The 26,351-nt window shown below is 41.6% G+C and overlaps 17 non-coding genes across 17 annotated transcripts; all 17 read right to left on the bottom strand.

Moving 5' to 3' along the window:
- Nucleotides 1-2,751: 2,751 nt before the first annotated feature.
- TRNAV-CAC (transfer RNA valine (anticodon CAC)) lies at nt 2,752-2,824 on the bottom strand. Its single transcript has one exon. It is a non-coding gene; the product is annotated as a tRNA-Val (tRNA).
- Nucleotides 2,825-3,096: 272 nt separating this feature from the next.
- On the bottom strand, nt 3,097-3,168 carry TRNAP-UGG (transfer RNA proline (anticodon UGG)). The gene has a single exon. It is a non-coding gene; the product is annotated as a tRNA-Pro (tRNA).
- A 2,315-nt stretch (nt 3,169-5,483) lies between these two features.
- TRNAP-UGG (transfer RNA proline (anticodon UGG)) lies at nt 5,484-5,555 on the bottom strand. Its single transcript has one exon. It is a non-coding gene; the product is annotated as a tRNA-Pro (tRNA).
- A 1,980-nt stretch (nt 5,556-7,535) lies between these two features.
- TRNAV-CAC (transfer RNA valine (anticodon CAC)) lies at nt 7,536-7,608 on the bottom strand. Its single transcript has one exon. It is a non-coding gene; the product is annotated as a tRNA-Val (tRNA).
- Nucleotides 7,609-7,880: 272 nt separating this feature from the next.
- Nucleotides 7,881-7,952, bottom strand: TRNAP-UGG (transfer RNA proline (anticodon UGG)). Its single transcript has one exon. It is a non-coding gene; the product is annotated as a tRNA-Pro (tRNA).
- Nucleotides 7,953-9,922: 1,970 nt separating this feature from the next.
- Nucleotides 9,923-9,995, bottom strand: TRNAV-CAC (transfer RNA valine (anticodon CAC)). The gene has a single exon. It is a non-coding gene; the product is annotated as a tRNA-Val (tRNA).
- A 272-nt stretch (nt 9,996-10,267) lies between these two features.
- Nucleotides 10,268-10,339, bottom strand: TRNAP-UGG (transfer RNA proline (anticodon UGG)). The gene has a single exon. It is a non-coding gene; the product is annotated as a tRNA-Pro (tRNA).
- Nucleotides 10,340-12,309: 1,970 nt separating this feature from the next.
- On the bottom strand, nt 12,310-12,382 carry TRNAV-CAC (transfer RNA valine (anticodon CAC)). The gene has a single exon. It is a non-coding gene; the product is annotated as a tRNA-Val (tRNA).
- A 272-nt stretch (nt 12,383-12,654) lies between these two features.
- On the bottom strand, nt 12,655-12,726 carry TRNAP-UGG (transfer RNA proline (anticodon UGG)). Its single transcript has one exon. It is a non-coding gene; the product is annotated as a tRNA-Pro (tRNA).
- Nucleotides 12,727-17,103: 4,377 nt separating this feature from the next.
- On the bottom strand, nt 17,104-17,176 carry TRNAV-CAC (transfer RNA valine (anticodon CAC)). Its single transcript has one exon. It is a non-coding gene; the product is annotated as a tRNA-Val (tRNA).
- A 272-nt stretch (nt 17,177-17,448) lies between these two features.
- Nucleotides 17,449-17,520, bottom strand: TRNAP-UGG (transfer RNA proline (anticodon UGG)). The gene has a single exon. It is a non-coding gene; the product is annotated as a tRNA-Pro (tRNA).
- Nucleotides 17,521-19,490: 1,970 nt separating this feature from the next.
- On the bottom strand, nt 19,491-19,563 carry TRNAV-CAC (transfer RNA valine (anticodon CAC)). Its single transcript has one exon. It is a non-coding gene; the product is annotated as a tRNA-Val (tRNA).
- Nucleotides 19,564-19,835: 272 nt separating this feature from the next.
- On the bottom strand, nt 19,836-19,907 carry TRNAP-UGG (transfer RNA proline (anticodon UGG)). The gene has a single exon. It is a non-coding gene; the product is annotated as a tRNA-Pro (tRNA).
- Nucleotides 19,908-21,877: 1,970 nt separating this feature from the next.
- Nucleotides 21,878-21,950, bottom strand: TRNAV-CAC (transfer RNA valine (anticodon CAC)). The gene has a single exon. It is a non-coding gene; the product is annotated as a tRNA-Val (tRNA).
- Nucleotides 21,951-22,222: 272 nt separating this feature from the next.
- On the bottom strand, nt 22,223-22,294 carry TRNAP-UGG (transfer RNA proline (anticodon UGG)). Its single transcript has one exon. It is a non-coding gene; the product is annotated as a tRNA-Pro (tRNA).
- A 1,970-nt stretch (nt 22,295-24,264) lies between these two features.
- TRNAV-CAC (transfer RNA valine (anticodon CAC)) lies at nt 24,265-24,337 on the bottom strand. Its single transcript has one exon. It is a non-coding gene; the product is annotated as a tRNA-Val (tRNA).
- A 272-nt stretch (nt 24,338-24,609) lies between these two features.
- Nucleotides 24,610-24,681, bottom strand: TRNAP-UGG (transfer RNA proline (anticodon UGG)). The gene has a single exon. It is a non-coding gene; the product is annotated as a tRNA-Pro (tRNA).
- Nucleotides 24,682-26,351: the final 1,670 nt, after the last annotated feature.

Here is a 26,351-nt window from a genome sequence, read left to right on the forward strand (position 1 = left end):
CATTAAACGTAAAGGTGAGAATGCATTTGTATCATCACCTTGAGAAGGATCATCTTGGAATTGAGCCGAGGGCCTCTGCACTCAAAGCCAGAAACACTCCACTAAAATAAGATTCCTGTTGGTGCCAACAATTCTCCATGTTAATGCTTGTTCTAGGTGAGCAGTGAACCGATTACAGGGCTCTTTTGAAAGCAAGGTCTGAGAACCAACAGATACATCCACACGCCGATTACTTTAGTGTTTTGAGAGAATTCCCTTTCTTGGAACGAGATTGCATGAAATAATCTTCAGGGCTTGGACAATTCCATGGCAAAACGGCACCTATCAACATTGTAGCCAACACAATATAACAACTGTTTCTGCCCGGTTTCGAACCGGGGACCTTTCGCGTGTGAGGCGAACTTGATAACCACTACACTACAGAAACAGATACCTACAGTTGATTTTTCTGTAATGAAACTGCTCCGAACTGGCTATTCCATGGGCCTCTGGCTTTAGATTTCTTTCATGCAACCTGCCCGACATCCCTAGCTGAACGCTCGTACATGCCATGCAAGACCAGATGTTTGGTATTAGCTCAGACTGGGCAGGGCTGAAGCATGAGACTCTAGCAAAGAATTATCCACTACTGCAAAGAAAAAATTGATGTTGGTTTTGAAACGCAAACTTCAAAACAACTTGAAAAGAGTACCAAGAAAAGGGCTTGTCCGGGATTTGAACCCGGGACCTCTCGCACCCAAAGCGAGAATCATACCCCTAGACCAACGAGCCCTCAAAATTCTCTTACCTCTCAAAAGCTAATACCGGCTCTAAGCCCGCAATGAAGATCATGCTGGTATCTTTATGATGCTTGGTCTGTGAATACGCATGAAAGTCAGTCTCAACTTACCCTTTCTCAAACGATAGCACTATCATTTACAAGTGTCTCCTTTTATTCCGTCCCAGCTTTGGACACGTCTTACAGGAAGTCAGCCCTTATTTATATATTTCTGCAGTGGCTGAAGCTTAATGAGAAAGAGTAACAAGTTGTTCATAACAACATAAGAAACACATTGTGCATTTTCTCTCAAATACTCCTTCACTTTGTGCCAAAAGAAATACCAAGGTGAATACCTAGGCCACAGATTCAAGCTAAAGATCTTCCTGGTGAAGGCAAGGCGCAATAAAAACTGCATATCGCTGGACTAAAGCATTCCTTGCATAGCCTCTAACATCATAACATAACTGAGCTGCTAGCAGCAAGCTAACCAATACCTTTCTGAAATGAGAATGACATGTGCTTATCTGCTCAATCAGTGCTCAATCAGGCTCGATCAGGCGAGATTTAGAAAAGGTGGAAAGGGTCCAAGTGGATGCCCCTTCCTTTTTAGGGTGGGTCCTGCTGACTATCATAGGATTGCTTGTAAAAGTGGCCAGGGTCAGAGGAAAAGCTGCCAACACTTCTTAGCGTTCTCTATAGATGCAGCCATTTTCTGTGACTGTAATTTCGGCCTTTTCCCAGAAGTCTCTATTCTGCCTATGCAAATTAACAAAAGCAGTGCTTATTCCTCACTTGCTCAAATGTCCTTCCTGTCCAGAAAGCTCTGATTAAGCATGCTTATTTTCTTTTTCTGGGATATTTTAAATTGTTTCGCTGTCCAGTCTGTGGCAGTAGAAAGCTGCTTATGATGCCAGGTTTTGATGAATCCCCAAGGTACAAGTACAGAGGAATATATCAGTCTCTAGGATATGGAACTTTTAGCTAACACATCACAATATGTGATGCTTGCCAAGAAAACACTACATTCTGGAGCGCTGATGATCAGAACATTCTGCTCCTGAAGGATAGAAAAGACAGCTTGATTGAAATAAAGTCTGTTTATATTGACGCTCTCTCTCTCCCTATATATACATACATGCATACACACACACACACAGGTATGTCATGCATTTCTTCAGATTTGTTTCAACCATTTACCATTTATTGGAGAATCCCTACTTTTCAAGTGACTGCAAATGAAGTCATCTCTGGCACTTTTTGTGCAAAGTAAGAGACACACATGACACCTTTTTATAAAAGTCATCGGTTTCTTTGTTACTGTGTACTTTCAAAGCATGGGGCTTTCACACGTCAGGTAAACCTGATTACCACTACACAACAAAAGCAGATGCAGCTTTCTTATCTATGTCGTGATAGAACAGTTGTGAATTGAGTAGAAGAAGGGCCCTGATGTGATACTTATTACATGCAGCCTGTAAGATAGTCAAACATGCAGGCTAGGAAGGAAGATGCAAATATCAATGTATTAGAAAAACACCTAAAGGCGAGTGATATGCTTTCATTCATGCATGGCTAGGAAAAATCGCCATACTGTTGCAAACATTCTTACACCACCAACTGGAAATAAATGATTCTGACATTAAACGTAAAGGTGACAATGCATTTGTATCATCACCCTGAGAAGGATCATCTTGGAATTGAGCCGAGGGCCTCTGCACTCAAAGCCAGAAACACTCCACTAAAATAAGATTCCTGTTGGTGCCAACAATTCTCCATGTTAATGCTTGTTCTAGGTGAGCAGTGAACCGATTGCAGGGCTCTTTTGAAAGCAATGTCTGAGAACCAACAGATACATCCACACGCCGATTACTTTAGTGTTTTGAGAGAATTCCCTTTCTTGGAACGAGATTGCATGAAATAATCTTCAGGGCTTGGACAATTCCATGGCAAAACGGCACATATCAACATTGTAGCCAACACAATATAACAACTGTTTCTGCCCGGTTTCGAACCGGGGACCTTTCGCGTGTGAGGCGAACGTGATAACCACTACACTACAGAAACAGATACCTACAGTTGATTTTTCTGTAATGAAACTGCTCCGAACTGGCTATTCCATGGGCCTCTGGCTTTAGATTTCTTTCATGCAACCTGCCCGACATCCCTAGCTGAACGCTCGTACATGCCATGCAAGACCAGATGTTTGGTATTAGCTCAGACTGGGCAGGGCTGAAGCATGAGACTCTAGCAAAGAATTATCCACTACTGCAAAGAAAAAATTGATGTTGGTTTTGAAACGCAAACTTCAAAACAACTTGAAAAGAGTACCAAGAAAAGGGCTCGTCCGGGATTTGAACCCGGGACCTCTCGCACCCAAAGCGAGAATCATACCCCTAGACCAACGAGCCCTCAAAATCCTCTTACCTCTCAAAAGCTAATACCGGCTCTAAGCCCGCAATGAAGATCATGCTGGTATCTTTATGATGCTTGGTCTGTGAATACGCATGAAAGTCAGTCTCAACTTACCCTTTCTCAAACGATAGCACTATCATTTACAAGTGTCTCCTTTTATTCCGTCCCAGCTTTGGACACGTCTTACAGGAAGTCAGCCCTTATTTATATATTTCTTCAGTGGCTGAAGCTTAATGAGAAAGAGTAACAAGTTGTTCATAACAACATAAGAAACACATTGTGCATTTTCTCTTAAATACTCCTTCACTTTGTGCCAAAAGAAATACCAAGGTGAATACCTAGGCCACAGATTCAAGCTAAAGATCTTCCTGCTGAATGCAAGGCGCATTAAAAACTGCATATCGCTGGACTAAAGCATTCCTTGCATAGCCTCTAACATCATAACATAACTGAGCTGCTAGCAGCAAGCTAACCAATACCTTTCTGAAATGAGAATTACATGTGCTTATCTGCTCAATCAGTGCTCGATCAGGCGAGATTTAGAAAAGGTGGAAAGGGTCCAAGTGGATGCCCCTTCCTTTTTAGGGTGGGTCCTGCTGACTATCATAGGATTGCTTGTAAAAGTGGCCATGGTCAGAGGAAAAGCTGCCAACACTTCTTAGCGTTCTCTATAGATGCAGCCATTTTCTGTGACTGTAATTTCGGCCTTTTCCCAGAAGTCTCTATTCTGCCTATGCAAATTAACAAAAGAAGTGCTTATTCCTCACTTGCTCAAATGTCCTTCCTGTCCAGAAAGCTCTGATTAAGCATGCTTATTTTCTTTTTCTGGGATATTTTAAATTGTTTCGCTGTCCAGTCTGTGGCAGTAGAAAGCTGCTTATGATGCCAGGTTTTGATGAATCCCCAAGGTACAAGTACAGAGGAATATATCAGTCTCTAGGATATGGAACTTTTAGCTAACACATCACAATATGTGATGCTTGCCAAGAAAACACTACATTCTGGAGCGCTGATGATCAGAACATTCTGCTCCTGAAGGATAGAAAAGACAGCTTGATTGAAATAAAGTCTGTTTATATTGACGCTCTCTCTCTCCCTATATATACATACATGCGTACACACACACACACAGGTATGTCATGCATTTCTTCAGATTTGTTTCAACCATTTACCATTTATTGGAGAATCCCTACTTTTCAAGTGACTGCAAATGAAGTCATCTCTGGCACTTTTTGTGCAAAGTAAGAGACACACATGACACCTTTTTATAAAAGTCATCAGTTTCTTTGTTACTGTGTACTTTCAAAGCATGGGGCTTTCACACGTCAGGTAAACCTGATTACCACTACACAACAAAAGCAGATGCAGCTTTCTTATCTATGTCGTGACAGAACAGTTGTGAATTGAGTAGAAGAAGGGCCCTGATGTGATACTTATTACATGCAGCCTGTAAGATAGTCAAACATGCAGGCTAAGAAGGAAGATGCAAATATCAATGTATTAGAAAAACACCTAAAGGCGAGTGATATGCTTTCATTCATGCATGGCTAGGAAAAATCGCCATACTGTTGCAAACATTCTTACACCACCAACTGGAAATAAATGATTCTGACATTAAACGTAAAGGTGACAATGCATTTGTATCATCACCTTGAGAAGGATCATCTTGGAATTGAGCCGAGGGCCTCTGCACTCAAAGCCAGAAACACTCCACTAAAATAAGATTCCTGTTGGTGCCAACAATTCTCCATGTTAATGCTTGTTCTAGGTGAGCAGTGAACCGATTGCAGGGCTCTTTTGAAAGCAAGGTCTGAGAACCAACAGATACATCCACACGCCGATTACTTTAGTGTTTTGAGAGAATTCCCTTTCTTGGAACGAGATTGCATGAAATAATCTTCAGGGCTTGGACAATTCCATGGCAAAACGGCACCTATCAACATTGTAGCCAACACAATATAACAACTGTTTCTGCCCGGTTTCGAACCGGGGACCTTTCGCGTGTGAGGCGAACTTGATAACCACTACACTACAGAAACAGATACCTACAGTTGATTTTTCTGTAATGAAACTGCTCCGAACTGGCTATTCCATGGGCCTCTGGCTTTAGATTTCTTTCATGCAACCTGCCCGACATCCCTAGCTGAACGCTCGTACATGCCATGCAAGACCAGATGTTTGGTATTAGCTCAGACTGGGCAGGGCTGAAGCATGAGACTCTAGCAAAGAATTATCCACTACTGCAAAGAAAAAATTGATGTTGGTTTTGAAACGCAAACTTCAAAACAACTTGAAAAGAGTACCAAGAAAAGGGCTCGTCCGGGATTTGAACCCGGGACCTCTCGCACCCAAAGCGAGAATCATACCCCTAGACCAACGAGCCCTCAAAATTCTCTTACCTCTCAAAAGCTAATACCGGCTCTAAGCCCGCAATGAAGATCATGCTGGTATCTTTATGATGCTTGGTCTGTGAATACGCATGAAAGTCAGTCTCAACTTACCCTTTCTCAAACGATAGCACTATCATTTACAAGTGTCTCCTTTTATTCCGTCCCAGCTTTGGACACGTCTTACAGGAAGTCAGCCCTTATTTATATATTTCTGCAGTGGCTGAAGCTTAATGAGAAAGAGTAACAAGTTGTTCATAACAACATAAGAAACACATTGTGCATTTTCTCTCAAATACTCCTTCACTTTGTGCCAAAAGAAATACCAAGGTGAATACCTAGGCCACAGATTCAAGCTAAAGATCTTCCTGCTGAATGCAAGGCGCAATAAAAACTGCATATCGCTGGACTAAAGCATTCCTTGCATAGCCTCTAACATCATAACATAACTGAGCTGCTAGCAGCAAGCTAACCAATACCTTTCTGAAATGAGAATGACATGTGCTTATCTGCTCAATCAGTGCTCAATGAGGCTCGATCAGGCGAGATTTAGAAAAGGTGGAAAGGGTCCAAGTGGATGCCCCTTCCTTTTTAGGGTGGGTCCTGCTGACTATCATAGGATTGCTTGTAAAAGTGGCCAGGGTCAGAGGAAAAGCTGCCAACACTTCTTAGCGTTCTCTATAGATGCAGCCATTTTCTGTGACTGTAATTTCGGCCTTTTCCCAGAAGTCTCTATTCTGCCTATGCAAATTAACAAAAGCAGTGCTTATTCCTCACTTGCTCAAATGTCCTTCCTGTCCAGAAAGCTCTGATGAAGCATGCTTATTTTCTTTTTCTGGGATATTTTAAATTGTTTCGCTGTCCAGTCTGTGGCAGTAGAAAGCTGCTTATGATGCCAGGTTTTGATGAATCCCCAAGGTACAAGTACAGAGGAATATATCAGTCTCTAGGATATGGAACTTTTAGCTAACACATCACAATATGTGATGCTTGCCAAGAAAACACTACATTCTGGAGCGCTGATGATCAGAACATTCTGCTCCTGAAGGATAGAAAAGACAGCTTGATTGAAATAAAGTCTGTTTATATTGACGCTCTCTCTCTCCCTATATATACATACATGCATACACACACACACACAGGTATGTCATGCATTTCTTCAGATTTGTTTCAACCATTTACCATTTATTGGAGAATCCCTACTTTTCAAGTGACTGCAAATGAAGTCATCTCTGGCACTTTTTGTGCAAAGTAAGAGACACACATGACACCTTTTTATAAAAGTCATCGGTTTCTTTGTTACTGTGTACTTTCAAAGCATGGGGCTTTCACACGTCAGGTAAACCTGATTACCACTACACAACAAAAGCAGATGCAGCTTTCTTATCTATGTCGTGATAGAACAGTTGTGAATTGAGTAGAAGAAGGGCCCTGATGTGATACTTATTACATGCAGCCTGTAAGATAGTCAAACATGCAGGCTAGGAAGGAAGATGCAAATATCAATGTATTAGAAAAACACCTAAAGGCGAGTGATATGCTTTCATTCATGCATGGCTAGGAAAAATCGCCATACTGTTGCAAACATTCTTACACCACCAACTGGAAATAAATGATTCTGACATTAAACGTAAAGGTGACAATGCATTTGTATCATCACCCTGAGAAGGATCATCTTGGAATTGAGCCGAGGGCCTCTGCACTCAAAGCCAGAAACACTCCACTAAAATAAGATTCCTGTTGGTGCCAACAATTCTCCATGTTAATGCTTGTTCTAGGTGAGCAGTGAACCGATTGCAGGGCTCTTTTGAAAGCAAGGTCTGAGAACCAACAGATACATCCACACGCCGATTACTTTAGTGTTTTGAGAGAATTCCCTTTCTTGGAACGAGATTGCATGAAATAATCTTCAGGGCTTGGACAATTCCATGGCAAAACAGCACCTATCAACATTGTAGCCAACACAATATAACAACTGTTTCTGCCCGGTTTCGAACCGGGGACCTTTCGCGTGTGAGGCGAACGTGATAACCACTACACTACAGAAACAGATACCTACAGTTGATTTTTCTGTAATGAAACTGCTCCGAACTGGCTATTCCATGGGCCTCTGGCTTTAGATTTCTTTCATGCAACCTGCCCGACATCCCTAGCTGAACGCTCGTACATGCCATGCAAGACCAGATGTTTGGTATTAGCTCAGACTGGGCAGGGCTGAAGCATGAGACTCTAGCAAAGAATTATCCACTACTGCAAAGAAAAAATTGATGTTGGTTTTGAAACGCAAACTTCAAAACTACTTGAAAAGAGTACCAAGAAAAGGGCTCGTCCGGGATTTGAACCCGGGACCTCTCGCACCCAAAGCGAGAATCATACCCCTAGACCAACGAGCCCTCAAAATCCTCTTACCTCTCAAAAGCTAATACCGGCTCTAAGCCCGCAATGAAGATCATGCTGGTATCTTTATGATGCTTGGTCTGTGAATACGCATGAAAGTCAGTCTCAACTTACCCTTTCTCAAACGATAGCACTATCATTTACAAGTGTCTCCTTTTATTCCGTCCCAGCTTTGGACACGTCTTACAGGAAGTCAGCCCTTATTTATATATTTCTTCAGTGGCTGAAGCTTAATGAGAAAGAGTAACAAGTTGTTCATAACAACATAAGAAACACATTGTGCATTTTCTCTTAAATACTCCTTCACTTTGTGCCAAAAGAAATACCAAGGTGAATACCTAGGCCACAGATTCAAGCTAAAGATCTTCCTGCTGAATGCAAGGCGCAATAAAAACTGCATATCGCTGGACTAAAGCATTCCTTGCATAGCCTCTAACATCATAACATAACTGAGCTGCTAGCAGCAAGCTAACCAATACCTTTCTGAAATGAGAATGACATGTGCTTATCTGCTCAATCAGTGCTCGATCAGGCGAGATTTAGAAAAGGTGGAAAGGGTCCAAGTGGATGCCCCTGCCTTTTTAGGGTGGGTCCTGCTGACTATCATAGGATTGCTTGTAAAAGTGGCCAGGGTCAGAGGAAAAGCTGCCAACACTTCTTAGCGTTCTCTATAGATGCAGCCATTTTCTGTGACTGTAATTTCGGCCTTTTCCCAGAAGTCTCTATTCTGCCTATGCAAATTAACAAAAGCAGTGCTTATTCCTCACTTGCTCAAATGTCCTTCCTGTCCAGAAAGCTCTGATTAAGCATGCTTATTTTCTTTTTCTGGGATATTTTAAATTGTTTCGCTGTCCAGTCTGTGGCAGTAGAAAGCTGCTTATGATGCCAGGTTTTGATGAATCCCCAAGGTACAAGTACAGAGGAATATATCAGTCTCTAGGATATGGAACTTTTAGCTAACACATCACAATATGTGATGCTTGCCAAGAAAACACTACATTCTGGAGCGCTGATGATCAGAACATTCTGCTCCTGAAGGATAGAAAAGACAGCTTGATTGAAATAAAGTCTGTTTATATTGACGCTCTCTCTCTCCCTATATATACATACATGCATACACACACACACACAGGTATGTCATGCATTTCTTCAGATTTGTTTCAACCATTTACCATTTATTGGAGAATCCCTACTTTTCAAGTGACTGCAAATGAAGTCATCTCTGGCACTTTTTGTGCAAAGTAAGAGACACACATGACACCTTTTTATAAAAGTCATCGGTTTCTTTGTTACTGTGTACTTTCAAAGCATGGGGCTTTCACACGTCAGGTAAACCTGATTACCACTACACAACAAAAGCAGATGCAGCTTTCTTATCTATGTCGTGATAGAACAGTTGTGAATTGAGTAGAAGAAGGGCCCTGATGTGATACTTATTACATGCAGCCTGTAAGATAGTCAAACATGCAGGCTAGGAAGGAAGATGCAAATATCAATGTATTAGAAAAACACCTAAAGGCGAGTGATATGCTTTCATTCATGCATGGCTAGGAAAAATCGCCATACTGTTGCAAACATTCTTACACCACCAACTGGAAATAAATGATTCTGACATTAAACGTAAAGGTGACAATGCATTTGTATCATCACCCTGAGAAGGATCATCTTGGAATTGAGCCGAGGGCCTCTGCACTCAAAGCCAGAAACACTCCACTAAAATAAGATTCCTGTTGGTGCCAACAATTCTCCATGTTAATGCTTGTTCTAGGTGAGCAGTGAACCGATTGCAGGGCTCTTTTGAAAGCAAGGTCTGAGAACCAACAGATACATCCACACGCCGATTACTTTAGTGTTTTGAGAGAATTCCCTTTCTTGGAACGAGATTGCATGAAATAATCTTCAGGGCTTGGACAATTCCATGGCAAAACGGCACCTATCAACATTGTAGCCAACACAATATAACAACTGTTTCTGCCCGGTTTCGAACCGGGGACCTTTCGCGTGTGAGGCGAACGTGATAACCACTACACTACAGAAACAGATACCTACAGTTGATTTTTCTGTAATGAAACTGCTCCGAACTGGCTATTCCATGGGCCTCTGGCTTTAGATTTCTTTCATGCAACCTGCCCGACATCCCTAGCTGAACGCTCGTACATGCCATGCAAGACCAGATGTTTGGTATTAGCTCAGACTGGGCAGGGCTGAAGCATGAGACTCTAGCAAAGAATTATCCACTACTGCAAAGAAAAAATTGATGTTGGTTTTGAAACGCAAACTTCAAAACAACTTGAAAAGAGTACCAAGAAAAGGGCTCGTCCGGGATTTGAACCCGGGACCTCTCGCACCCAAAGCGAGAATCATACCCCTAGACCAACGAGCCCTCAAAATCCTCTTACCTCTCAAAAGCTAATACCGGCTCTAAGCCCGCAATGAAGATCATGCTGGTATCTTTATGATGCTTGGTCTGTGAATACGCATGAAAGTCAGTCTCAACTTACCCTTTCTCAAACGATAGCACTATCATTTACAAGTGTCTCCTTTTATTCCGTCCCAGCTTTGGACACGTCTTACAGGAAGTCAGCCCTTATTTATATATTTCTGCAGTGGCTGAAGCTTAATGAGAAAGAGTAACAAGTTGTTCATAACAACATAAGAAACACATTGTGCATTTTCTCTTAAATACTCCTTCACTTTGTGCCAAAAGAAATACCAAGGTGAATACCTAGGCCACAGATTCAAGCTAAAGATCTTCCTGCTGAATGCAAGGCGCATTAAAAACTGCATATCGCTGGACTAAAGCATTCCTTGCATAGCCTCTAACATCATAACATAACTGAGCTGCTAGCAGCAAGCTAACCAATACCTTTCTGAAATGAGAATTACATGTGCTTATCTGCTCAATCAGTGCTCGATCAGGCGAGATTTAGAAAAGGTGGAAAGGGTCCAAGTGGATGCCCCTTCCTTTTTAGGGTGGGTCCTGCTGACTATCATAGGATTGCTTGTAAAAGTGGCCATGGTCAGAGGAAAAGCTGCCAACACTTCTTAGCGTTCTCTATAGATGCAGCCATTTTCTGTGACTGTAATTTCGGCCTTTTCCCAGAAGTCTCTATTCTGCCTATGCAAATTAACAAAAGCAGTGCTTATTCCTCACTTGCTCAAATGTCCTTCCTGTCCAGAAAGCTCTGATTAAGCATGCTTATTTTCTTTTTCTGGGATATTTTAAATTGTTTCGCTGTCCAGTCTGTGGCAGTAGAAAGCTGCTTATGATGCCAGGTTTTGATGAATCCCCAAGGTACAAGTACAGAGGAATATATCAGTCTCTAGGATATGGAACTTTTAGCTAACACATCACAATATGTGATGCTTGCCAAGAAAACACTACATTCTGGAGCGCTGATGATCAGAACATTCTGCTCCTGAAGGATAGAAAAGACAGCTTGATTGAAATAAAGTCTGTTTATATTGACGCTCTCTCTCTCCCTATATATACATACATGCGTACACACACACACACAGGTATGTCATGCATTTCTTCAGATTTGTTTCAACCATTTACCATTTATTGGAGAATCCCTACTTTTCAAGTGACTGCAAATGAAGTCATCTCTGGCACTTTTTGTGCAAAGTAAGAGACACACATGACACCTTTTTATAAAAGTCATCAGTTTCTTTGTTACTGTGTACTTTCAAAGCATGGGGCTTTCACACGTCAGGTAAACCTGATTACCACTACACAACAAAAGCAGATGCAGCTTTCTTATCTATGTCGTGACAGAACAGTTGTGAATTGAGTAGAAGAAGGGCCCTGATGTGATACTTATTACATGCAGCCTGTAAGATAGTCAAACATGCAGGCTAAGAAGGAAGATGCAAATATCAATGTATTAGAAAAACACCTAAAGGCGAGTGATATGCTTTCATTCATGCATGGCTAGGAAAAATCGCCATACTGTTGCAAACATTCTTACACCACCAACTGGAAATAAATGATTCTGACATTAAACGTAAAGGTGACAATGCATTTGTATCATCACCTTGAGAAGGATCATCTTGGAATTGAGCCGAGGGCCTCTGCACTCAAAGCCAGAAACACTCCACTAAAATAAGATTCCTGTTGGTGCCAACAATTCTCCATGTTAATGCTTGTTCTAGGTGAGCAGTGAACCGATTACAGGGCTCTTTTGAAAGCAAGGTCTGAGAACCAACAGATACATCCACACGCCGATTACTTTAGTGTTTTGAGAGAATTCCCTTTCTTGGAACGAGATTGCATGAAATAATCTTCAGGGCTTGGACAATTCCATGGCAAAACGGCACCTATCAACATTGTAGCCAACACAATATAACAACTGTTTCTGCCCGGTTTCGAACCGGGGACCTTTCGCGTGTGAGGCAAACGTGATAACCACTACACTACAGAAACAGATACCTACAGTTGATTTTTCTGTAATGAAACTGCTCCGAACTGGCTATTCCATGGGCCTCTGGCTTTAGATTTCTTTCATGCAACCTGCCCGACATCCCTAGCTGAACGCTCGTACATGCCATGCAAGACCAGATGTTTGGTATTAGCTCAGACTGGGCAGGGCTGAAGCATGAGACTCTAGCAAAGAATTATCCACTACTGCAAAGAAAAAATTGATGTTGGTTTTGAAACGCAAACTTCAAAACAACTTGAAAAGAGTACCAAGAAAAGGGCTCGTCCGGGATTTGAACCCGGGACCTCTCGCACCCAAAGCGAGAATCATACCCCTAGACCAACGAGCCCTCAAAATCCTCTTACCTCTCAAAAGCTAATACCGGCTCTAAGCCCGCAATGAAGATCATGCTGGTATCTTTATGATGCTTGGTCTGTGAATACGCATGAAAGTCAGTCTCAACTTACCCTTTCTCAAACGATAGCACTATCATTTACAAGTGTCTCCTTTTATTCCGTCCCAGCTTTGGACACGTCTTACAGGAAGTCAGCCCTTATTTATATATTTCTTCAGTGGCTGAAGCTTAATGAGAAAGAGTAACAAGTTGTTCATAACAACATAAGAAACACATTGTGCATTTTCTCTTAAATACTCCTTCACTTTGTGCCAAAAGAAATACCAAGGTGAATACCTAGGCCACAGATTCAAGCTAAAGATCTTCCTGCTGAATGCAAGGCGCAATAAAAACTGCATATCGCTGGACTAAAGCATTCCTTGCATAGCCTCTAACATCATAACATAACTGAGCTGCTAGCAGCAAGCTAACCAATACCTTTCTGAAATGAGAATGACATGTGCTTATCTGCTCAATCAGTGCTCAATCAGGCTCGATCAGTCGAGATTTAGAAAAGGTGGAAAGGGTCCAAGTGGATGCCCCTTCCTTTTTAGGGTGGGTCCTGCTGACTATCATAGGATTGCTTGTAAAAGTGGCCAGGGTCAGAGGAAAAGCTGCCAACACTTCTTAGCGTTCTCTATAGATGCAGCCATTTTCTGTGACTGTAATTTCGGCCTTTTCCCAGAAGTCTCTATTCTGCCTATGCAAATTAACAAAAGCAGTGCTTATTCCTCACTTGCTCAAATGTCCTTCCTGTCCAGAAAGCTCTGATTAAGCATGCTTATTTTCTTTTTCTGGGATATTTTAAATTGTTTCGCTGTCCAGTCTGTGGCAGTAGAAAGCTGCTTATGATGCCAGGTTTTGATGAATCCCCAAGGTACAAGTACAGAGGAATATATCAGTCTCTAGGATATGGAACTTTTAGCTAACACATCACAATATGTGATGCTTGCCAAGAAAACACTACATTCTGGAGCGCTGATGATCAGAACATTCTGCTCCTGAAGGATAGAAAAGACAGCTTGATTGAAATAAAGTCTGTTTATATTGACGCTCTCTCTCTCCCTATATATACATACATGCATACACACACACACACAGGTATGTCATGCATTTCTTCAGATTTGTTTCAACCATTTACCATTTATTGGAGAATCCCTACTTTTCAAGTGACTGCAAATGAAGTCATCTCTGGCACTTTTTGTGCAAAGTAAGAGACACACATGACACCTTATTATAAAAGTCATCGGTTTCTTTGTTACTGTGTACTTTCAAAGCATGGGGCTTTCACACGTCAGGTAAACCTGATTACCACTACACAACAAAAGCAGATGCAGCTTTCTTATCTATGTCGTGATAGAACAGTTGTGAATTGAGTAGAAGAAGGGCCCTGATGTGATACTTATTACATGCAGCCTGTAAGATAGTCAAACATGCAGGCTAGGAAGGAAGATGCAAATATCAATGTATTAGAAAAACACCTAAAGGCGAGTGATATGCTTTCATTCATGCATGGCTAGGAAAAATCGCCATACTGTTGCAAACATTCTTACACCACCAACTGGAAATAAATGATTCTGACATTAAACGTAAAGGTGAGAATGCATTTGTATCATCACCTTGAGAAGGATCATCTTGGAATTGAGCCGAGGGCCTCTGCACTCAAAGCCAGAAACACTCCACTAAAATAAGATTCCTGTTGGTGCCAACAATTCTCCATGTTAATGCTTGTTCTAGGTGAGCAGTGAACCGATTACAGGGCTCTTTTGAAAGCAAGGTCTGAGAACCAACAGATACATCCACACGCCGATTACTTTAGTGTTTTGAGAGAATTCCCTTTCTTGGAACGAGATTGCATGAAATAATCTTCAGGGCTTGGACAATTCCATGGCAAAACGGCACCTATCAACATTGTAGCCAACACAATATAACAACTGTTTCTGCCCGGTTTCGAACCGGGGACCTTTCGCGTGTGAGGCGAACTTGATAACCACTACACTACAGAAACAGATACCTACAGTTGATTTTTCTGTAATGAAACTGCTCCGAACTGGCTATTCCATGGGCCTCTGGCTTTAGATTTCTTTCATGCAACCTGCCCGACATCCCTAGCTGAACGCTCGTACATGCCATGCAAGACCAGATGTTTGGTATTAGCTCAGACTGGGCAGGGCTGAAGCATGAGACTCTAGCAAAGAATTATCCACTACTGCAAAGAAAAAATTGATGTTGGTTTTGAAACGCAAACTTCAAAACAACTTGAAAAGAGTACCAAGAAAAGGGCTTGTCCGGGATTTGAACCCGGGACCTCTCGCACCCAAAGCGAGAATCATACCCCTAGACCAACGAGCCCTCAAAATTCTCTTACCTCTCAAAAGCTAATACCGGCTCTAAGCCCGCAATGAAGATCATGCTGGTATCTTTATGATGCTTGGTCTGTGAATACGCATGAAAGTCAGTCTCAACTTACCCTTTCTCAAACGATAGCACTATCATTTACAAGTGTCTCCTTTTATTCCGTCCCAGCTTTGGACACGTCTTACAGGAAGTCAGCCCTTATTTATATATTTCTGCAGTGGCTGAAGCTTAATGAGAAAGAGTAACAAGTTGTTCATAACAACATAAGAAACACATTGTGCATTTTCTCTCAAATACTCCTTCACTTTGTGCCAAAAGAAATACCAAGGTGAATACCTAGGCCACAGATTCAAGCTAAAGATCTTCCTGGTGAAGGCAAGGCGCAATAAAAACTGCATATCGCTGGACTAAAGCATTCCTTGCATAGCCTCTAACATCATAACATAACTGAGCTGCTAGCAGCAAGCTAACCAATACCTTTCTGAAATGAGAATGACATGTGCTTATCTGCTCAATCAGTGCTCAATCAGGCTCGATCAGGCGAGATTTAGAAAAGGTGGAAAGGGTCCAAGTGGATGCCCCTTCCTTTTTAGGGTGGGTCCTGCTGACTATCATAGGATTGCTTGTAAAAGTGGCCAGGGTCAGAGGAAAAGCTGCCAACACTTCTTAGCGTTCTCTATAGATGCAGCCATTTTCTGTGACTGTAATTTCGGCCTTTTCCCAGAAGTCTCTATTCTGCCTATGCAAATTAACAAAAGCAGTGCTTATTCCTCACTTGCTCAAATGTCCTTCCTGTCCAGAAAGCTCTGATTAAGCATGCTTATTTTCTTTTTCTGGGATATTTTAAATTGTTTCGCTGTCCAGTCTGTGGCAGTAGAAAGCTGCTTATGATGCCAGGTTTTGATGAATCCCCAAGGTACAAGTACAGAGGAATATATCAGTCTCTAGGATATGGAACTTTTAGCTAACACATCACAATATGTGATGCTTGCCAAGAAAACACTACATTCTGGAGCGCTGATGATCAGAACATTCTGCTCCTGAAGGATAGAAAAGACAGCTTGATTGAAATAAAGTCTGTTTATATTGACGCTCTCTCTCTCCCTATATATACATACATGCATACACACACACACACAGGTATGTCATGCATTTCTTCAGATTTGTTTCAACCATTTACCATTTATTGGAGAATCCCTACTTTTCAAGTGACTGCAAATGAAGTCATCTCTGGCACTTTTTGTGCAAAGTAAGAGACACACATGACACCTTTTTATAAAAGTCATCGGTTTCTTTGTTACTGTGTACTTTCAAAGCATGGGGCTTTCACACGTCAGGTAAACCTGATTACCACTACACAACAAAAGCAGATGCAGCTTTCTTATTTATGTCGTGATAGAACAGTTGTGAATTGAGTAGAAGAAGGGCCCTGATGTGATACTTATTACATGCAGCCTGTAAGATAGTCAAACATGCAGGCTAGGAAGGAAGATGCAAATATCAATGTATTAGAAAAACACCTAAAGGCGAGTGATATGCTTTCATTCATGCATGGCTAGGAAAAATCGCCATACTGTTGCAAACATTCTTACACCACCAACTGGAAATAAATGATTCTGACATTAAACGTAAAGGTGACAATGCATTTGTATCATCACCCTGAGAAGGATCATCTTGGAATTGAGCCGAGGGCCTCTGCACTCAAAGCCAGAAACACTCCACTAAAATAAGATTCCTGTTGGTGCCAACAATTCTCCATGTTAATGCTTGTTCTAGGTGAGCAGTGAACCGATTGCAGGGCTCTTTTGAAAGCAATGTCTGAGAACCAACAGATACATCCACACGCCGATTACTTTAGTGTTTTGAGAGAATTCCCTTTCTTGGAACGAGATTGCATGAAATAATCTTCAGGGCTTGGACAATTCCATGGCAAAACGGCACCTATCAACATTGTAGCCAACACAATATAACAACTGTTTCTGCCCGGTTTCGAACCGGGGACCTTTCGCGTGTGAGGCGAACGTGATAACCACTACACTACAGAAACAGATACCTACAGTTGATTTTTCTGTAATGAAACTGCTCCGAACTGGCTATTCCATGGGCCTCTGGCTTTAGATTTCTTTCATGCAACCTGCCCGACATCCCTAGCTGAACGCTCGTACATGCCATGCAAGACCAGATGTTTGGTATTAGCTCAGACTGGGCAGGGCTGAAGCATGAGACTCTAGCAAAGAATTATCCACTACTGCAAAGAAAAAATTGATGTTGGTTTTGAAACGCAAACTTCAAAACAACTTGAAAAGAGTACCAAGAAAAGGGCTCGTCCGGGATTTGAACCCGGGACCTCTCGCACCCAAAGCGAGAATCATACCCCTAGACCAACGAGCCCTCAAAATCCTCTTACCTCTCAAAAGCTAATACCGGCTCTAAGCCCGCAATGAAGATCATGCTGGTATCTTTATGATGCTTGGTCTGTGAATACGCATGAAAGTCAGTCTCAACTTACCCTTTCTCAAACGATAGCACTATCATTTACAAGTGTCTCCTTTTATTCCGTCCCAGCTTTGGACACGTCTTACAGGAAGTCAGCCCTTATTTATATATTTCTTCAGTGGCTGAAGCTTAATGAGAAAGAGTAACAAGTTGTTCATAACAACATAAGAAACACATTGTGCATTTTCTCTTAAATACTCCTTCACTTTGTGCCAAAAGAAATACCAAGGTGAATACCTAGGCCACAGATTCAAGCTAAAGATCTTCCTGCTGAATGCAAGGCGCATTAAAAACTGCATATCGCTGGACTAAAGCATTCCTTGCATAGCCTCTAACATCATAACATAACTGAGCTGCTAGCAGCAAGCTAACCAATACCTTTCTGAAATGAGAATTACATGTGCTTATCTGCTCAATCAGTGCTCGATCAGGCGAGATTTAGAAAAGGTGGAAAGGGTCCAAGTGGATGCCCCTTCCTTTTTAGGGTGGGTCCTGCTGACTATCATAGGATTGCTTGTAAAAGTGGCCATGGTCAGAGGAAAAGCTGCCAACACTTCTTAGCGTTCTCTATAGATGCAGCCATTTTCTGTGACTGTAATTTCGGCCTTTTCCCAGAAGTCTCTATTCTGCCTATGCAAATTAACAAAAGCAGTGCTTATTCCTCACTTGCTCAAATGTCCTTCCTGTCCAGAAAGCTCTGATTAAGCATGCTTATTTTCTTTTTCTGGGATATTTTAAATTGTTTCGCTGTCCAGTCTGTGGCAGTAGAAAGCTGCTTATGATGCCAGGTTTTGATGAATCCCCAAGGTACAAGTACAGAGGAATATATCAGTCTCTAGGATATGGAACTTTTAGCTAACACATCACAATATGTGATGCTTGCCAAGAAAACACTACATTCTGGAGCGCTGATGATCAGAACATTCTGCTCCTGAAGGATAGAAAAGACAGCTTGATTGAAATAAAGTCTGTTTATATTGACGCTCTCTCTCTCCCTATATATACATACATGCGTACACACACACACACAGGTATGTCATGCATTTCTTCAGATTTGTTTCAACCATTTACCATTTATTGGAGAATCCCTACTTTTCAAGTGACTGCAAATGAAGTCATCTCTGGCACTTTTTGTGCAAAGTAAGAGACACACATGACACCTTTTTATAAAAGTCATCAGTTTCTTTGTTACTGTGTACTTTCAAAGCATGGGGCTTTCACACGTCAGGTAAACCTGATTACCACTACACAACAAAAGCAGATGCAGCTTTCTTATCTATGTCGTGACAGAACAGTTGTGAATTGAGTAGAAGAAGGGCCCTGATGTGATACTTATTACATGCAGCCTGTAAGATAGTCAAACATGCAGGCTAAGAAGGAAGATGCAAATATCAATGTATTAGAAAAACACCTAAAGGCGAGTGATATGCTTTCATTCATGCATGGCTAGGAAAAATCGCCATACTGTTGCAAACATTCTTACACCACCAACTGGAAATAAATGATTCTGACATTAAACGTAAAGGTGACAATGCATTTGTATCATCACCTTGAGAAGGATCATCTTGGAATTGAGCCGAGGGCCTCTGCACTCAAAGCCAGAAACACTCCACTAAAATAAGATTCCTGTTGGTGCCAACAATTCTCCATGTTAATGCTTGTTCTAGGTGAGCAGTGAACCGATTACAGGGCTCTTTTGAAAGCAAGGTCTGAGAACCAACAGATACATCCACACGCCGATTACTTTAGTGTTTTGAGAGAATTCCCTTTCTTGGAACGAGATTGCATGAAATAATCTTCAGGGCTTGGACAATTCCATGGCAAAACGGCACCTATCAACATTGTAGCCAACACAATATAACAACTGTTTCTGCCCGGTTTCGAACCGGGGACCTTTCGCGTGTGAGGCGAACGTGATAACCACTACACTACAGAAACAGATACCTACAGTTGATTTTTCTGTAATGAAACTGCTCCGAACTGGCTATTCCATGGGCCTCTGGCTTTAGATTTCTTTCATGCAACCTGCCCGACATCCCTAGCTGAACGCTCGTACATGCCATGCAAGACCAGATGTTTGGTATTAGCTCAGACTGGGCAGGGCTGAAGCATGAGACTCTAGCAAAGAATTATCCACTACTGCAAAGAAAAAATTGATGTTGGTTTTGAAACGCAAACTTCAAAACAACTTGAAAAGAGTACCAAGAAAAGGGCTCGTCCGGGATTTGAACCCGGGACCTCTCGCACCCAAAGCGAGAATCATACCCCTAGACCAACGAGCCCTCAAAATCCTCTTACCTCTCAAAAGCTAATACCGGCTCTAAGCCCGCAATGAAGATCATGCTGGTATCTTTATGATGCTTGGTCTGTGAATACGCATGAAAGTCAGTCTCAACTTACCCTTTCTCAAACGATAGCACTATCATTTACAAGTGTCTCCTTTTATTCCGTCCCAGCTTTGGACACGTCTTACAGGAAGTCAGCCCTTATTTATATATTTCTTCAGTGGCTGAAGCTTAATGAGAAAGAGTAACAAGTTGTTCATAACAACATAAGAAACACATTGTGCATTTTCTCTTAAATACTCCTTCACTTTGTGCCAAAAGAAATACCAAGGTGAATACCTAGGCCACAGATTCAAGCTAAAGATCTTCCTGCTGAATGCAAGGCGCAATAAAAACTGCATATCGCTGGACTAAAGCATTCCTTGCATAGCCTCTAACATCATAACATAACTGAGCTGCTAGCAGCAAGCTAACCAATACCTTTCTGAAATGAGAATGACATGTGCTTATCTGCTCAATCAGTGCTCAATCAGGCGAGATTTAGAAAAGGTGGAAAGGGTCCAAGTGGATGCCCCTTCCTTTTTAGGGTGGGTCCTGCTGACTATCATAGGATTGCTTGTAAAAGTGGCCAGGGTCAGAGGAAAAGCTGCCAACACTTCTTAGCGTTCTCTATAGATGCAGCCATTTTCTGTGACTGTAATTTCGGCCTTTTCCCAGAAGTCTCTATTCTGCCTATGCAAATTAACAAAAGCAGTGCTTATTCCTCACTTGCTCAAATGTCCTTCCTGTCCAGAAAGCTCTGATTAAGCATGCTTATTTTCTTTTTCTGGGATATTTTAAATTGTTTCGCTGTCCAGTCTGTGGCAGTAGAAAGCTGCTTATGATGCCAGGTTTTGATGAATCCCCAAGGTACAAGTACAGAGGAATATATCAGTCTCTAGGATATGGAACTTTTAGCTAACACATCACAATATGTGATGCTTGCCAAGAAAACACTACATTCTGGAGCGCTGATGATCAGAACATTCTGCTCCTGAAGGATAGAAAAGACAGCTTGATTGAAATAAAGTCTGTTTATATTGACGCTCTCTCTCTCCCTATATATACATACATGCATACACACACACACACAGGTATGTCATGCATTTCTTCAGATTTGTTTCAACCATTTACCATTTATTGGAGAATCCCTACTTTTCAAGTGACTGCAAATGAAGTCATCTCTGGCACTTTTTGTGCAAAGTAAGAGACACACATGACACCTTTTTATAAAAGTCATCGGTTTCTTTGTTACTGTGTACTTTCAAAGCATGGGGCTTTCACACGTCAGGTAAACCTGATTACCACTACACAACAAAAGCAGATGCAGCTTTCTTATCTATGTCGTGATAGAACAGTTGTGAATTGAGTAGAAGAAGGGCCCTGATGTGATACTTATTACATGCAGCCTGTAAGATAGTCAAACATGCAGGCTAGGAAGGAAGATGCAAATATCAATGTATTAGAAAAACACCTAAAGGCGAGTGATATGCTTTCATTCATGCATGGCTAGGAAAAATCGCCATACTGTTGCAAACATTCTTACACCACCAACTGGAAATAAATGATTCTGACATTAAACGTAAAGGTGACAATGCATTTGTATCATCACCCTGAGAAGGATCATCTTGGAATTGAGCCGAGGGCCTCTGCACTCAAAGCCAGAAACACTCCACTAAAATAAGATTCCTGTTGGTGCCAACAATTCTCCATGTTAATGCTTGTTCTAGGTGAGCAGTGAACCGATTGCAGGGCTCTTTTGAAAGCAAGGTCTGAGAACCAACAGATACATCCACACGCCGATTACTTTAGTGTTTTGAGAGAATTCCCTTTCTTGGAACGAGATTGCATGAAATAATCTTCAGGGCTTGGACAATTCCATGGCAAAACGGCACCTATCAACATTGTAGCCAACACAATATAACAACTGTTTCTGCCCGGTTTCGAACCGGGGACCTTTCGCGTGTGAGGCGAACGTGATAACCACTACACTACAGAAACAGATACCTACAGTTGATTTTTCTGTAATGAAACTGCTCCGAACTGGCTATTCCATGGGCCTCTGGCTTTAGATTTCTTTCATGCAACCTGCCCGACATCCCTAGCTGAACGCTCGTACATGCCATGCAAGACCAGATGTTTGGTATTAGCTCAGACTGGGCAGGGCTGAAGCATGAGACTCTAGCAAAGAATTATCCACTACTGCAAAGAAAAAATTGATGTTGGTTTTGAAACGCAAACTTCAAAACAACTTGAAAAGAGTACCAAGAAAAGGGCTCGTCCGGGATTTGAACCCGGGACCTCTCGCACCCAAAGCGAGAATCATACCCCTAGACCAACGAGCCCTCAAAATCCTCTTACCTCTCAAAAGCTAATACCGGCTCTAAGCCCGCAATGAAGATCATGCTGGTATCTTTATGATGCTTGGTCTGTGAATACGCATGAAAGTCAGTCTCAACTTACCCTTTCTCAAACGATAGCACTATCATTTACAAGTGTCTCCTTTTATTCCGTCCCAGCTTTGGACACGTCTTACAGGAAGTCAGCCCTTATTTATATATTTCTTCAGTGGCTGAAGCTTAATGAGAAAGAGTAACAAGTTGTTCATAACAACATAAGAAACACATTGTGCATTTTCTCTTAAATACTCCTTCACTTTGTGCCAAAAGAAATACCAAGGTGAATACCTAGGCCACAGATTCAAGCTAAAGATCTTCCTGCTGAATGCAAGGCGCATTAAAAACTGCATATCGCTGGACTAAAGCATTCCTTGCATAGCCTCTAACATCATAACATAACTGAGCTGCTAGCAGCAAGCTAACCAATACCTTTCTGAAATGAGAATTACATGTGCTTATCTGCTCAATCAGTGCTCGATCAGGCGAGATTTAGAAAAGGTGGAAAGGGTCCAAGTGGATGCCCCTTCCTTTTTAGGGTGGGTCCTGCTGACTATCATAGGATTGCTTGTAAAAGTGGCCATGGTCAGAGGAAAAGCTGCCAACACTTCTTAGCGTTCTCTATAGATGCAGCCATTTTCTGTGACTGTAATTTCGGCCTTTTCCCAGAAGTCTCTATTCTGCCTATGCAAATTAACAAAAGCAGTGCTTATTCCTCACTTGCTCAAATGTCCTTCCTGTCCAGAAAGCTCTGATTAAGCATGCTTATTTTCTTTTTCTGGGATATTTTAAATTGTTTCGCTGTCCAGTCTGTGGCAGTAGAAAGCTGCTTATGATGCCAGGTTTTGATGAATCCCCAAGGTACAAGTACAGAGGAATATATCAGTCTCTAGGATATGGAACTTTTAGCTAACACATCACAATATGTGATGCTTGCCAAGAAAACACTACATTCTGGAGCGCTGATGATCAGAACATTCTGCTCCTGAAGGATAGAAAAGACAGCTTGATTGAAATAAAGTCTGTTTATATTGACGCTCTCTCTCTCCCTATATATACATACATGCGTACACACACACACACAGGTATGTCATGCATTTCTTCAGATTTGTTTCAACCATTTACCATTTATTGGAGAATCCCTACTTTTCAAGTGACTGCAAATGAAGTCATCTCTGGCACTTTTTGTGCAAAGTAAGAGACACACATGACACCTTTTTATAAAAGTCATCAGTTTCTTTGTTACTGTGTACTTTCAAAGCATGGGGCTTTCACACGTCAGGTAAACCTGATTACCACTACACAACAAAAGCAGATGCAGCTTTCTTATCTATGTCGTGACAGAACAGTTGTGAATTGAGTAGAAGAAGGGCCCTGATGTGATACTTATTACATGCAGCCTGTAAGATAGTCAAACATGCAGGCTAAGAAGGAAGATGCAAATATCAATGTATTAGAAAAACACCTAAAGGCGAGTGATATGCTTTCATTCATGCATGGCTAGGAAAAATCGCCATACTGTTGCAAACATTCTTACACCACCAACTGGAAATAAATGATTCTGACATTAAACGTAAAGGTGACAATGCATTTGTATCATCACCTTGAGAAGGATCATCTTGGAATTGAGCCGAGGGCCTCTGCACTCAAAGCCAGAAACACTCCACTAAAATAAGATTCCTGTTGGTGCCAACAATTCTCCATGTTAATGCTTGTTCTAGGTGAGCAGTGAACCGATTACAGGGCTCTTTTGAAAGCAAGGTCTGAGAACCAACAGATACATCCACACGCCGATTACTTTAGTGTTTTGAGAGAATTCCCTTTCTTGGAACGAGATTGCATGAAATAATCTTCAGGGCTTGGACAATTCCATGGCAAAACGGCACCTATCAACATTGTAGCCAACACAATATAACAACTGTTTCTGCCCGGTTTCGAACCGGGGACCTTTCGCGTGTGAGGCAAACGTGATAACCACTACACTACAGAAACAGATACCTACAGTTGATTTTTCTGTAATGAAACTGCTCCGAACTGGCTATTCCATGGGCCTCTGGCTTTAGATTTCTTTCATGCAACCTGCCCGACATCCCTAGCTGAACGCTCGTACATGCCATGCAAGACCAGATGTTTGGTATTAGCTCAGACTGGGCAGGGCTGAAGCATGAGACTCTAGCAAAGAATTATCCACTACTGCAAAGAAAAAATTGATGTTGGTTTTGAAACGCAAACTTCAAAACAACTTGAAAAGAGTACCAAGAAAAGGGCTCGTCCGGGATTTGAACCCGGGACCTCTCGCACCCAAAGCGAGAATCATACCCCTAGACCAACGAGCCCTCAAAATCCTCTTACCTCTCAAAAGCTAATACCGGCTCTAAGCCCGCAATGAAGATCATGCTGGTATCTTTATGATGCTTGGTCTGTGAATACGCATGAAAGTCAGTCTCAACTTACCCTTTCTCAAACGATAGCACTATCATTTACAAGTGTCTCCTTTTATTCCGTCCCAGCTTTGGACACGTCTTACAGGAAGTCAGCCCTTATTTATATATTTCTTCAGTGGCTGAAGCTTAATGAGAAAGAGTAACAAGTTGTTCATAACAACATAAGAAACACATTGTGCATTTTCTCTTAAATACTCCTTCACTTTGTGCCAAAAGAAATACCAAGGTGAATACCTAGGCCACAGATTCAAGCTAAAGATCTTCCTGCTGAATGCAAGGCGCAATAAAAACTGCATATCGCTGGACTAAAGCATTCCTTGCATAGCCTCTAACATCATAACATAACTGAGCTGCTAGCAGCAAGCTAACCAATACCTTTCTGAAATGAGAATTACATGTGCTTATCTGCTCAATCAGTGCTCGATCAGGCGAGATTTAGAAAAGGTGGAAAGGGTCCAAGTGGATGCCCCTTCCTTTTTAGGGTGGGTCCTGCTGACTATCATAGGATTGCTTGTAAAAGTGGCCATGGTCAGAGGAAAAGCTGCCAACACTTCTTAGCGTTCTCTATAGATGCAGCCATTTTCTGTGACTGTAATTTCGGCCTTTTCCCAGAAGTCTCTATTCTGCCTATGCAAATTAACAAAAGCAGTGCTTATTCCTCACTTGCTCAAATGTCCTTCCTGTCCAGAAAGCTCTGATTAAGCATGCTTATTTTCTTTTTCTGGGATATTTTAAATTGTTTCGCTGTCCAGTCTGTGGCAGTAGAAAGCTGCTTATGATGCCAGGTTTTGATGAATCCCCAAGGTACAAGTACAGAGGAATATATCAGTCTCTAGGATATGGAACTTTTAGCTAACACATCACAATATCTGATGCTTGCCAAGAAAACACTACATTCTGGAGCGCTGATGATCAGAACATTCTGCTCCTGAAGGATAGAAAAGACAGCTTGATTGAAATAAAGTCTGTTTATATTGACGCTCTCTCTCTCCCTATATATACATACATGCGTACACACACACACACAGGTATGTCATGCAGTTCTTCAGATTTGTTTCAACCATTTACCATTTATTGGAGAATCCCTACTTTTCAAGTGACTGCAAATGAAGTCATCTCTGGCACTTTTTGTGCAAAGTAAGAGACACACATGACGCCTTTTTATAAAAGTCATCAGTTTCTTTGTTACTGTGTACTTTCAAAGCATGGGGCTTTCACACGTCAGGTAAACCTGATTACCACTACACAACAAAAGCAGATGCAGCTTTCTTATCTATGTCGTGATAGAACAGTTGTGAATTGAGTAGAAGAAGGGCCCTGATGTGATACTTATTACATGCAGCCTGTAAGATAGTCAAACATGCAGGCTAAGAAGGAAGATGCAAATATCAATGTATTAGAAAAACACCTAAAGGCGAGTGATATGCTTTCATTCATGCATGGCTAGGAAAAATCGCCATACTGTTGCAAACATTCTTACACCACCAACTGGAAATAAATGATTCTGACATTAAACGTAAAGGTGACAATGCATTTGTATCATCACCTTGAGAAGGATCATC

Source organism: Triturus cristatus, chromosome 8 (assembly GCF_964204655.1).
Source record: "Triturus cristatus chromosome 8, aTriCri1.1, whole genome shotgun sequence".
Lineage (NCBI taxonomy): Eukaryota > Metazoa > Chordata > Amphibia > Caudata > Salamandridae > Triturus > Triturus cristatus.